General features: G+C 29.9%; 1 pseudogene; it reads right to left on the bottom strand.

Annotated features, from left to right (window-relative positions):
- Nucleotides 1-358: 358 nt before the first annotated feature.
- Nucleotides 359-15,032, bottom strand: part of LOC120175707 — a 29,254-nt pseudogene continuing 14,580 nt past the window's right edge.

Raw genomic sequence — 15,032 nt, 5'->3', positions numbered from 1 at the left:
CCAAATTTGAGTTTCAAAGGTTAAAGGCCCTCAAGAGGGGGATATATTGGTGTCACTGTGACTTTGCATTGTCTCTAATGTTCAAAATTTCAAAACATTGCACACCACTTCTCTAGGAGGGTGACGAAAACCTATGGAGATAAAAGAGCTAAATATGGAAGGAAAGAAAGAAAAATAGTTCATGTCGAATAAGCTGTCGAACTAATAAGTCGACCTTCCAACGATTTCCATCTATAGAACTTTCCTTTCATCTTCAGCTGGATCAAGAAAAGACTTACATGTACATGCATCACCTGTGGGTCGAACCGTCAGCATCGTTGCAGGTTTGAAATAAAACTGAGGTATACGATGATAAAATCTACCGAGTTTGGGAGATATCCATCGGATAGGAACCGAGGACTCGGAGAAATCCGGCATATTTCTGCCAGGGGGCACACAATTCATCTTCAAATTCACTCTGCGTGAATTAAGGGAAACGAACAGAGCTATGGAAATCAAGCTAGTTAAGAGTGCATCGCACACTAGAGCTTTGGAAATCAAGCTAGTTAAGAGTGCATCCCACACCGGCGAGATTTTGATATTCAAAGAAACAATACATGCAGATTCAAAGAATGTATAGGATTCCAAGTGCTTCTTCAGGCCAGAAAAGGAAGAGATTTGGTAGGAAAAATAAGGTCGTTATGAGTTAGAGACGTAATAAAAGACTGAAATTACTGACCTGTAAATGTTCCAATGCATTTTGGGCACGCCGTTCAGCCATCGAAGTTTCAAAGTCGATGTAGAAAAGATAGTCGAAGTACCTGGAACCACACATCAACCGGATTAATAGCATTAATTTGATCACTAGTTATGATAATCCCACTTTCAAGAAAACTGTGCTTTGCTTTCTCCATCTGAATACGAGTATACTACACTTACATGGCAGTCCCACTGTTAGAATCGTTGACGACCTCAGAGGACGCCCTTTCCATCTGAAAATTGCTCCAAGAGGCGAGATAACAATCAGAATCGTCTCTGATAATGATAAGACAAAGATGAACACTCTTCTGTAGTTACCTTTGTTAGATTAGTATCCCTTAGAGAGAACACAGCCAAGGCTTTGAATAGCATGTCAGGACCTTCTTCTAGAGTAAAAACTATACTGGTCTGGAAAGTCGAAAGATTATCAACGAAAGAGACACATTAATCGAATAAATGACCAAGTTCAAGGAGGTATACCTTATAAACCCTGTCCGTTCCGGGAATTATGGGTTATCTTGCAAGTACCAAATACCTGGTAACGTTATCATCCTCGTCCTGATGCAAGAGATGAAGTAAATCAACAATAGAAAGAAATGTGTCTTTTTTGGCCGAGAAAGGAAATGTTATTCAATACACACCACGAACATAGTGAAGCCATCATTCATCTTCATCGAGAGATCTATGTGGAATTAAAGAGGGATAAGAATACTGAAGGTTTTTTACCTGGATTTTATCTGCAAGAGTGTCAAGCCCATATAATGCAGCTGCTCTAGCACTTGCTATTGCGCCTATATCTCTTTTGCCACTCGAAGCAACCATCTGTTCCGGTATCATGGTGCGTGGAACCACGAACAATAATATAACAAGAAATGAACAAGATACAACACGAAGAAATTGAATTAGCACAAGAAGATCTCGAAAGTACCCGAGCAGCGCCAGCAGAATCATCAGCACTAAGTCTAATAATGCCTAAGTTAGTAAGGGCCATATCACATTGAGCAAGTGCCTGAAAATGAGGATATTGTTAGCAAAACTAAGACTTCAAGAATCAAAATGCCAACCTTGGCATGAAGTTCGCACATTCGATAAAGCAATCCTCACATTTGAAGATAGATCGGTTATGGACGGCGGTTGTAATGCCCCAAATATTAAATTAAGGACTTTATTGAAAATATTTAAAAATAGGAGTATTTATTCGATTAAATAATAAAAGATGAGAATTATTAGGATTAATGGTTTATTTGATTATAATAATTTATAAAATTAAACAAAATTATACGGCTTTTTAAATAGGAAACAATTTTAAAAGTGATGTGACATCTGTATATCGTATACATAAAGGTATACGGGAGATGGGTGTTACAATATTTATACAGAACAAATATATATTGGATGTTAGAAACTGAATTGACAAAAACCATATAACGGTCCGGTTCATTAAAATATAAACACAACACCTTATAAAATAACAATACAATAAAACTGGAAATAAATTTATAGTGATAGCTCACAATCAATGTATTTCCTCTAGCAACTTTTGGACATCTAAATCAAATATCTACAACTTAAGAAAATCACTAGATCATACCAGTAGACTATCAAACCTAATTAAAATCTATAGTATCAACAGAGATCGACCTACCTAAACCTTTTAACGGTTAATATTCCATATCAACACACGTGTAGAACAAGTACATTCGATCGGTATCAAATCAAGAACACCTCAAGCTTGTTGGTCCACGTGTGAGTAGCTTCCCATTTTTGGATTAATTATTTTTCGCATTTCATGAACATTGAATTGTAATTTGTAATTGTATATGATTTAGAGTAAATTAAAAGAATATTAATAATTATGGATTAATTTTGATAAAAATATAATTTTAAGGGCTAAATTGAACAAACATGAAATTACAAACAAAAATTTAAATAAATTAAACAACACGTACTGATGACGGATCAAATCAAAATAATTATAAAATGTGAAGTTAAAATTAATATAAAAATGAACTAAATTGTATCCATTTAAAAAGTTGTTGAACAAAAGTTTATAGGGTTTGGAGATTATAATATAATTTATAAAATTTGAAATGAAGTTTATTATGTGATTTATAGGGTAGGAAGTAAATTACAAAATATAAATCAGTATGGGTCAATTTTAGATACAAATATAATTTTAAGGACTAAATTAGACGAATACTAAATTAAAAATTTAAATTTAAATAAATTAAATAACACAAAGAGTTCAAATCAAAATAATTATAAAATGTGAAGAAAAATTATAAAATATATTAAATTGCATTCATTTCAAAAGTTGACAAAAATTGAAATAATTATAATATATGTATATTATATAATAATATAATATGACACTTGTATATGTTATAATGTATATTATATATATATATAATATAGTATAAAGTATATAAACAATAAAGTATAAATATTAGTATATAAATTATATAAACTATATAATATAAGTATATAAGTATATATAAGTGTATATGTTGAACTATGTTTTATAATATTTTGATATAACAAATTAAGGCAAAATGTTATTTGGACTTGATTGAATTTATTCAAAGTTTTCCAAAATAATTCAAAGTCCATTAAATTAAAATTTGAGCACAAAACTGTTTTTCTAGGTACATAGTACAGATACTGTTCTTACAGTATCGATACTATTTGAACAGTACTAGTACTGTTCATGTGGTACCGATACCAAAGGTAAGAGAAATATCAATACTCTCTAGGTAGTATCAATACTACCAGTTGTTTTTCAAATTGCTCAAATTCCAGAATGCAAAATAGGTACTGATACTCAAATGGGCACTTGTTGAACTATATTTTGATATAACAATTTATAGAAAAATGTTTTGGACTTGAATTGAATTGTACTGTATGAATAGTATTGTACTGTATGAATAGTACCGATAATGTGTGAACAACAACGAATAGTACTGATATTGTATGAATAGTATCGATAATGTGTGAACAGTAACGAACAGTACTGATGCTCAAAAAATTCAGAATGCAAAATGAGTATCGATACCTCTACAGTAGTATCGATACTACTACAGTAAAATCAAGTCCAACGATAAAAAATTTCAAATATTACAAAGGTAGTACCGATACCAGTGAAGGGGTATCGATACTACTTGTTCGGGGCAGATTTATTTTGTAGAAAATGAATCCCCAACGGCTTCAAAACATCCCCAATGGCTATATACGACTTCAAAATCATTCCAACTTATAAATACATGTTCAAGACACTTGAAGAATATAGAGAACAGCTATCCAAGTATTCAAACACAAGAGAAGAGTTTTTCAATCTTATTTTTCTATTCTCTTGTAAATATTGTGTTCTCGTGAGCTTAAATTTTGTAAACACCCTACCTTTGAAAGGTTTTCTTGTTTACTTCTTTTATCATTTTGTGAAAGGAAAGGTTCTAGCCGAGCCCTCGAAAAGCTAGGGATAAGGTTCTAGTTTAGCCCGTGAAAAACTAGGGAGTTGTAAAGGTTATCTCTTTGTCCTGTAAAAAGAAATAACAAATTAGTGAATTTGTTGGAAAATTCTTGGTGATGAGCTAAGGTAGTGGATGTAGACTTGGTTGAGAAATCGAACCACTATAAATCGCTGTGCAAATTTTCTATATTTCAATCTCCTTACTCCCTTAACACAAGAACCGTCCCAACCCCTCTTGGTCAACCATTTTGGTTGTCGATTTGAGCTTCCGTAAAATCTCAACAATTGGCATCAGAGCTTAACTCGTTAGAAGGCTTAACATCATTGAGACGATCCTAGAAGATGCTCTACCAATTCCTGACACAACCGATAAGATGGCTTCCACCTCTAGCTTGTTCTATATGGAAGACTCTCCACCGATCGACAAGCCTCCACTTTTTAATGGAGAAAACTATCATCATTGGAAGAAATTAATGAAGTTATTCATATAATTCAATGATCTTGATGCATGGGAGATGATCGAGAACGACTACTCTTCTCCAAAGAAGAAGGATAAGAAGTGGAGTGACCAAGAACGAAAGAAAGCTCAACTTAATGTTAATGCCATGCACATGTTGTTTTGTGCATTTGGTCCAGATATATATGAAGGAGTTTCTTCTTGTTCAAGTGTCAAGAAGCTTTGGAATAAGCTCGAAAAGATTCATGGAAACAAGAAAGAATAACAAACAAAGGTGGTGTCTCTAATGGCTCGTGAAGAGCCCGAGGTATCTTTTAGCTCAAATGAATTAAATTCATTTTCTTTTGATGAGTTACAAGCTGCCTACGATGGATTATTTTCGGAGTTTGATACCATGAACTGCAAATATAGGAAAATAATTTCAAATTTTAAAATTGAATACAATTTTATTTTGAAAGCAAAAATAGATTTTTAGAATCAAAATGAAATGTTGATAAAGGATTTAGAGCTTTCAAAAATGAAAATTGAAACTTTTGAAAAAGGAAATTTTGATTTAAAAGTTAAGCTTGAATGCTTAACAAAAGAAAAAGAAATCATTTTAAATAATTCATCTAGTTTAATAATGGTAAAATGCTCACATTGCCATTATCATGGTCACAAGGGACATACTTGTCATTTGAAGAAAGAACAACGTTTTAAAATTAGACAAGTATGGATTCCTAATGAAACAAGGGGCATTGAAACTAACGTCCAAGGATCCAAAGCAATTTGGATACCAAAATCGAAATAAATGTCTCTTGTAGGTGTGTGGGAGCAATGGTGATGAAAGTGAAGATATTTAAATGATCTAGCCACACTTGAAAAAGGAACGGGTAACCTCTAAACTTAAAGCTTTTGTTTTTTATTAATTGGTTGCTCATTTAGGTTTATACATGCATGAGTTTTGAAATTAAATGATTTTGTGTTAAATTTCTAGCTCGTGTATGTTAAAAGGAAGCTATGATGAACATTTTAAAATTTTAATGATTTTTCATAATTTTTAGTTCATCATAATGAATTTTAGTCAAAATTGATTTTAAATGCAAATGATATCTCTCTAACAATTGATATCAACTTTTCAAATACTTTGATTTTTCAAATTTTAAATTTTTGACCTAAATTTAAATTATTATGCATGTGTTTTAAATGCAAATGAAATCTCTCTAACAATTGATATCAAATTCTTCAAATGCATAACATTTTTGAAAGCTTTATGCATATGCACTTAATTTCAACAATTGATATTGCATAAAGTATTTTAGACTTGGATACATAGAATTTCATGTGCTACTAACATGTTTGTTATTCTTTGTTGAATTTCATGTGTCAAGATTTTAAAGCTAAATTTTGTTGGGAATGCACTTATTGAGGGGGAGCTTTGATTTTTTTTCAAATGGTTTTTAAATGTCAAATTTATCACTTACTCTCCAAAGTTATTTTAGAACTTTAAAGATTGAATTTTTTTATATAACAAAAAGGGGGATAAGTATGGTTTGAAAAATTCAATTTCTTAATGAAAAAGGGGGAGATAAACATTTTCATATATTTTCTAACAATTGGCATCTTTTTCATTAAACATTTTACTAAGGGGAGTTTTGCAAAAAAACAAATTTTCAAATGTTTTGTTATATAAAAAAGGGGAGATTGTTGAACTATACTTTGATGTAACAATTTATGGAAAAATGTTTTTGGACTTGAATTGAATTTATTCAAAGTTTACAAAAATAATTCAAAGTCCATTTAATTTGGAATTGAGCACAAAAATGTTTTTATGAATAATATTGTATTGGATGAATAGTACCGATACTATATGAACAATAACGAACAATACTGATACCCATTGAAGGTAGTACCGATACTACTTGTTCTGGGCAATTTTATTTTGCATAAAATTAATCCCCAATGGCTCCAAAACATCCCCAACGGCTATATACGACTTCAAACTCATTTCAACTTATAAATACATGTTCAAGACACTTGAAGAATATAGAGAACACTTATCCAAGTATTCAAACACAAGAGAAGAGTTTTTCAATCTTATTTTTCTATTCTCTTGTAAATATTGTGTTCTTGTTAGCTTAAATTTTGTAAACACTCTACCTTAGAGAGGTTTTCTTGTTTACTTCTTTTATCCTTTTGTAAAAGGAAAGGTTCTAGCTGAGCCCTTGAAAAGCTAGGGATAAGATTCTAGTTTAGCCCGTGAAAAACTAGGGAGTTGGAAAGGTTATGTCTTTGTTCTGTAAAAAGAAAGAACATATTAGTAAATTTGTTGGAAAATTCTTGGTGAAGAGATAAGGTAGTGGATACATACTTGGTTGAGAAGTCGAACCACTATAAATCATTGTGCAAATTTTCTATCTTTCAATATGCTTACTCACTAAACACAAGAACCGTCCCGACCCCTCTTGGCGAACCATTTCGGTTGTCAATTCGAGCTTCCGAAAAATCCCAACAGTACTGATACTACTTTACATAGTGGTATCGATACCATGAAACATTGTATCGATACTGGTCAAGCCCAACGGTCTTTAACGACTAGTTTATTTAAAAATTACAAAGGTAGTACCGATACTCATTAAAGGAGTACCGATACTCCCTATTCTGGGTAATTTTATTTTGCAGAAAATTAATCCCCAACGGCTCTAAAACATACCCAACAGCTAGAGACAACCTCAAGCTCATTCTAAAATATAAAAACAAGTTGAGGACACTTGAAGAAGGTTACTAACACCTATCCAAGCATTCATACACAACAAAAAAGTTTTTCAATCTTTATTTACTTTCTTTTGTAAATATTTGTGTTTTGAGCTCATTGCAAATGTTTTATTTGTTTTCCTGTGAGCTTAAATCTTTGTAAACACCTTCCTTTGGGAGGTTTTTCTTGTCTACATTTTAACATTTTGTAAAAGGGGACTGGTTCTAGCTTAGTCTGTGAAAAGCTAAGAGTTGTAAAGGTTATCTCTTTATCATGCAAAAAGAAATAACAAAATAGTTAATTTATTAGAAAATCCTTAGTGAGGAGCTAAGGTAGTGGATGTAGACTTGGTTGAGAAGTTAAACCACTATAAATGCTTGTGCAAATTGTCTCATCTTTTTACTCGTTACTCCCTAAACTCAGAAAATGAATTCACCCCTTATTGGAAAATCATTCGGTTGATCATTAAGCTTCATTCGATAATCCCAACAATTGGTATCAAAGTTTAACTTATTAGAAGGTCTAAAAACATGGAGACAATTCTTAAAGAAGCTCTATCCATTTTTGAAACAACAGAGAAGATGGATTCCACCTCCGCCTCGTTCTACATGGAAGACTCCTAACTGATCGACAAGCCTTCATACTTCAATGGAGCCAACTACCATCATTGGAAGAAATTAATGAAGTTATTCATCCAATATAATGATCTTGATGCATGGAAGATGATCGAGAACGACTACTATTCTCCAAAGAAGAAGACGAAAGAATGAGTGGAGTACCCAAGAACGGAAGAAAGCTCAACAAAATGCCTAGGTCATGCACATGTTGTTTTCTACATTTGGTCCCGAAGTCTTTGAAGGAGTTTCTTCTTGTTCAAATTCCAAAGAGCTTTGGAATAAGCTCGAAGAGATCTATGGAAATAAGAAAGAAGAACCGACAAAGGTAGTGTGCTTAATGCTCTTGAAGAGCCTGACGTATCTTCTAACTCTAGTGAATCTAATTCATATTATTTTAATGAGTTACAAGATGTATACGATGAATTATTTTTGGAGTTTAAGACCATGAACTCCAAATACAAGAAAATAATTTCAAAACTTAAAGTTGAAAATGATATTCTTTTGAAATCAAAAGTTGGTTTTGAAAAACAAAATGAAATTTTGAAAAAGGATTTAGAGCTTTCAAAAATAAAATTTGAAAAATTTGAAAAAGAAAGTTTTGATTTAGATGTTAAGCTTGAATGCTTAACAAAAGAAAAGGAAATCATTTTAAATAGTTCATCTAACTTCATACTGACAAAATGCTCACATTGTCATTATCATGGTCACAAGGAACATACATGTCCTATAAAGAAAATAAAATCTTTTAAAATTAAATAAGTATGGGTTCCAAAGGGGACAAGGGGCATTGAAACAAACTACCAAGGATCCAAAGCAATTTGGATACCAAAATCCATATAAATGTCTCTTGTAGGTGTGTGGGAGCAATGGTGACAAAAGTGAATAAATTTAAATGCTCTAGCCATACTTCAAAAGAATGATGGGTAACCTCTAAACTTATTTTAATTTCCTTGCATAATTGGTTTCTCATTTGATTTAAGCATGCATGAGTTTTGATTTTAAATAATTTAAGTTTTCTATCTCATTTATGTTAAAAAGAATCGTGATGAATATTTTCTTAAGTTTTAATGATTTTCATAAATGTTTGTTCATCATAATGAATTTTGGTCAAAATTGGTTTTAATGCTTTATTTTTAGAAATTTTTATTTTTGACCTTAATGTAAATGTTTATGAACTTGATTCATTGCAAATGATATCTCTCTATCAATTGATATCAATTTTTCAAATGCATAACGTAATACCCCAAAAATTTAGATAATGACCAAAATGCAAATTTTGAAAGGTTGATGGTCAAAGTAGAAAATTGGGAAAAGTTTAATGAATTAAGTGGCGATTCTTTCACAAAATGAATTTTATTTCATAAATGGATTTATTTAATAACAAAATTAAAAATTTGGTAAAGTTTGGTGATCAAAGTATAAACTTTGGAAAGCTTAGGGACCAAAATGAAATTTTGGAAAAATTACAAATGGGTCACGAAAATAAGAAATACAAACATTATTTTCACATTTTTAAAATGTTGTAAAATAATATTTAATGGTTTAATTTCATGTTTAATTTGAATTGTTTGATTAAAGTGACCGAATTACAATTTTTGGAAATTATAAGGGCAAAAGGGTAAAGTGGAAAGCTAATTTGTTCATCTTTGACTATTGAAATATGACAAGGCTGATATTTATCTGATTTTGATGATTATAAGGATATGTATCTTGGTTTAATGGTAATTATAAAGCTTCATTAAGGTTAAATTGGTATTTAACCAATTTAATGAATTTAATATTCATTAAATGATTAATTAAAGGATGATGAGCATGATATGAATCAAACATATCATGCCAAAGTGTTCTTCTCTTCTCCATGGACGTGAGAAAGCTTTCAATGTAAGAAAATATTTTATTTTCCATTTTTGAGTTAATTCCTTTGGAATTGGAGTTATGTTGTGAGATAGGAAAGTGATCTAAGTGAAAAACATTATCATTTTGGTACCAATATTACTTTCTAATCTTGCTGGAATTAAAAGATCCCAAATCTAAGGGTTTATGTTCATGATATGATTCATGAAATTGATGATAAATCTTGATGATTTACATGTTTTAGATTCATATTCAAGCATGAAAGATGATTAGAACATGTTTAATCTTTCTAGAACTTGTTCTTTAAATTTCGGCCATGAATGGTTTAAGTGAGAAAAATTATAGAAAAATTATATATGGGTTGGAGATGATGAAGGAATTATTCTACAATCCTTAGAAAAATTGAGGACCATTTTGTAATTTTTTAAAAGTTGGAGATCGATTCATAAATTTTGGAAAATCGATGAAGAACCTAGGGATGAAGTTAAAAGAAACTGTTAGATTCTGAATTTTTCAGTAGGTTTAAAAATTCACTAGAATTTATATAAAAATAATTTGGAGATTATTTTTATATATTTGTGTTCATATATCGATCTAGTTTTTTTTAAAACAAACGGGGATCAATTTCAAGGTGAATACAAAAAGATATGAATTTTTAACCGAGGAAAGGTCAGAAAATTCGGACAGCAGATTCTGCAAAACAGATTCTGTTGATCAAGTTTGAAAATTCACCATAAATTGTACAGAATGAATTAGAAGGATTTATTTATATGGATAAATTCATATTTGAGTCTAGTTTTCAACAGAATAAACGAAAATAAATTCCAGTGTGTATATCAATAAAGAATATGGATTCTTTAAAGGTAGTGTGAGTTATCTGAATATAGAGTTATTATGGGATATGTTTATGTTAGTACAATACTAAAATATGTATCGTTATGAATTGGTGATTTATACAGATTGTGATTGATTTTTAATCGAATCAAATCAAATATAAACGGACTTATGGTGGACAATAGTGAGACTCATATATTTTGAAAGATATAAAGTGTCAAGGTGAGTGTAATACATGTATGAAATTATACATGGATGTTTTATACATCATCAGGAAGACTTGCAATAAGTCGACCTTATTTATGTTGACATGATATTTATGTCATTTATCATATATTTGATATATTCTAAATATGTCAAAGGTTGAAAATAAAATACATTGATCACTGATTTTTGCATATGATGTTATTATGAACATATATGATTTTTATCATGAATGTTATTTCGGGTATGAACTGCCCAATGTTAAATATTGATAATATAATTTTCCATGGATGTATCAAATAAAATAGACTCTATGCCCAAGTCAGTTATTGAGGGACAGGGTATAGTTGGCATGCCATAAAGTCCAGCAGCAGGCTACATACGGGATACACTAAAGGATACCTAGTGTATATGGTGGGTATGACCTTATGTGCCATACAAGACTATACTTAAGGATACCTTGTACAGATGGTGGACACGACCTTATGCATCATACAGATTAGCACTACGGTGCTTATATTTGACTCGTGTACACAGGGTCCTCAGGGTTGTATATTGGGCTATTGTCTATTGTTTATGGTTATTGTCTATGGTATATGGTTATGGAATAATGGCAACTGTATTGGTAAAATAAGCTTATGAGCTTATGGGATAAATGGTAAGAAATTTTATATTATTTTGATCATGGTAAAATATTGAATATGCTATTAGCATGGTTTTATGGCATTGGATTTGAAATCTAAATTCATGCATGAATTGTATTGCACTGTTTATTGTTTTAATTGCCTCACTAAATTTATACTTAGCGTGTGACGATTTTCACGCGTAGGTAAAAAGCAAGTAATGGAATAAAAAGTTTAAAGCGTCATCAAAGATCGAGAAGTATATTTCAATATTAGTAAGACATCCTAGGTGGTAATGTTGATTTTATTAGTGGCATGTAATTATAAATGTTTTATTTGTTTGTTAAAAAAATTTTGGAAACAAATTACTGTAGCATAAATAGTTACCACGGTTTTAAGCAAAATTTTCCAGAATGATTTTGGGTACCGATTCCCTTACTGTTCACAGGTACTGTTCACTATTCATAAAAAAAATCTTTTGAATTAAATTTGTTTATAACGTAATATAAATTATATGATATGATATTTTTATAATATCATTTACCATTTTAAGAAGATAAATTTTAAATCGCATTTGAATTGGAAAATGGTTTTAGAAATCCGGGTGACATCTATAATCTGTATAGGTATAATTATACGGGTTATGATTGTTACACATAACATTTTTGCATCAGTTTTTATACGCATGCATTTAAATACAAAAATTGGTATTGCATAAAGTATATTATACTTGGATATATTGAATTTCATGTGTTACTAACATGTTTGTCCATCTTTGTCGAAATTCAATGTCTTTTAAGTGTCATGCCTTCAAATTTAAATTTCTTGTTTGGAATGCATTTATTGAGGGGGAGTTTTTAATTTTTCAAATGATTTTATGCTAAAATTTGCCACTTACTCTCCATTATTATTTTTGAACTTTAAAGTTGAATTATTTTTTATATAACAAAACGGAGAGAAGTATGAGTTTGAAAATTTCAATTTCAAGAATAAAAAAAGGGTGAGCTTTAACATTTTCCAAATATTGCTCTTTTTCATTAAATATTTTATTAAGGTGGAATTTTGCCAAAACAATATTTTTCAAATGTTTTGTTATATCAAAAAGGGGGAGATTTGAACTATGTTTTATAATATTTTGATATAACAAATTAAGAAAAAATATTTTTTGGACTTGATTGAATTTATTCAAAGTTTTCAAAAATAATTCAAAGCCCATTAAACTAGAATTTGAGCACAAAATTGTTTTTCTGGGTGCGTAGTACCGATATTGTTCTCACAGTATCGATATTATATGAACAATACCGATAATGTTCATGTGGTACCGATACCAAAGGTAAGAGAAGTATCGATATTCTCTAGGTAGTATTGATACTACCAGTTGTTTTCCAAATTGCTCAAATTCCATAATGCAAAATAGGTACCAATACTCAAAGGGGTACCGATGCTACTTTACACAATAGTATCGATACCATAAGCATAATATCGATACTGGTCAAGTCTATCGATCTTTAACTGTTAGTTTATTTAAATATTACAAAGGTAGTACCGATACTCATTAAAGGAGTACTGATACTCCTTGTCCTGTGCAGTTTTATTTTGCATAAAATTAATTTCCAATGACTCCAAAACATCTCCAACGGATAGAAACAACCACAAACTCTTTCTAACATATAAAACACAAGTTGATGACACTTGAAGAAGGTTGACCAACACATACCCAAGCAATCAAACACAAGAGAAGAGTTTTTCATTCTTATTTTCCTTTCTCTTGTAAATATTTGTGTCTTGAGCTAATTTCAAATCTTTTATTTGTTTTCTTGTGAGCTTAATTTTTGTAAACACTTTCTTTGTGAGGTTTTCTCGTTTACATATTGTTTTTATTTTGTAAAAGGGGATTAGTTCTAGCTCAGTTTTTGAAAAGCTAGGGAGTTGTAAAGGTTATCTTTTGATCCTGTAAAAAGAAAAAACAAATTAGTGAATTTGTTAGAAAATCCTTAGTGAGGAGCTAAGATAGTGGATGTAGAATTGGTTGAGAAGTCGAACCATTATAAATACTTGTGCAAATTTCCTATCCTTTTACTCCTTACTCCCTAAACTCAAAAAGACAATTCACCCCCTCTTGGCAAATCATTCGGTTGATCAATTGAGCTTCAACGACAATCCCAACATTTATTTATATTCGTTTATTTATTATACGAACGAACATAAACAAGATTTTATATTCTTTTAATTAAATGAACATTGTTGAACAAAAGTTTATAGAGTTTGGAGATTATAATATAATTTATAAAATTTGAAATGAAGTTTATTATGTGATTTATAGGATATGAAGTAAATTACAAAATGTAAATAAGTATGGGCCAATTTTAGATACAAATATAATTTTAAGGACTAAATTAGATAAATACTAAATTAAAAATGAAAATTTAAATAAATTAAACAACACAAAGGGGTCAAATCTAATTTATTGTAAAATATGAAGAAAATTTGTAAAATTTACTTAATTACATTCATTTCAAAAGTTGACAAAAAATGGAAATAATTATAATATATGAATATATATTATATAATAATATAATATGACACACACACACACACACATATATATATATTATAATGTATATTATACTTATATTATATATATATAAAGTATTAATATTGGTATATAAATTATATAAACTATAAAGTATATAAAATATATAGTATAAGTATATATATAATATATTATGCATGTATATACTTAAGTGTGTGTATATATATGTTATACATGTATATATATATATTATGTGTATATCATATATGTTATACATGTATATATGTGTATGTATATATAAAAGTACATATGTTATGTATATACATATATGTATATATACAAAAGTATAGACATAAGTGTATATATCAGATTATTAATTTTGGGGTTAGCAACATATATAAATGCCAAATACTTGCTATTGCTCCTCCATGTGGGATTCTTTCTTCCGAGGTGCTTTTTCTATTTTATATAAATAAGTAAACTGATAAAATAATAATAATAATATTTTATATATTATTAATTAATTTTTATAAAAATGTGCGAAAAATGTATTAGACCAAGTAAAAAAGACCAATTTCTTTATATACAATCATACATGGACGATTGATTATATGAAGAGGTATACCAAAGGCATAGAACTCTTACCTTTTCTTATGAAGAGGTATAATTGGCTCATGCATTAGCGAATTATGTTTCTATTTCTAGTGTACCTTTACATTTTTTGTCTGTAACTCTGACTTGTATAGCATCAGTTGTTGTTTTAGATACTAATTTCAGTTAATAACTGTCATTATTTTAAAAATAATCGAAAATTGAGTTTTATTAAAAATCTATTCGATCGCCTATTGCAATCATAGTGAATCCATCTCTGACATCTCCATTTCTCGTCAGATACGATGAAAAATTAATTTTTTTTCTTGGATGGATGGGAATAATAATAAAAATAATTGTAAGAAATCTGGAAACCAAAGT

Source organism: Hibiscus syriacus, unplaced genomic scaffold (assembly GCF_006381635.1).
Source record: "Hibiscus syriacus cultivar Baekdansim isolate YM2019G1 unplaced genomic scaffold, ASM638163v2 tig00112215_pilon, whole genome shotgun sequence".
Taxonomy (NCBI): domain Eukaryota; kingdom Viridiplantae; phylum Streptophyta; class Magnoliopsida; order Malvales; family Malvaceae; genus Hibiscus; species Hibiscus syriacus.
This window is presented reverse-complemented; position numbering and strand designations above follow the sequence as displayed.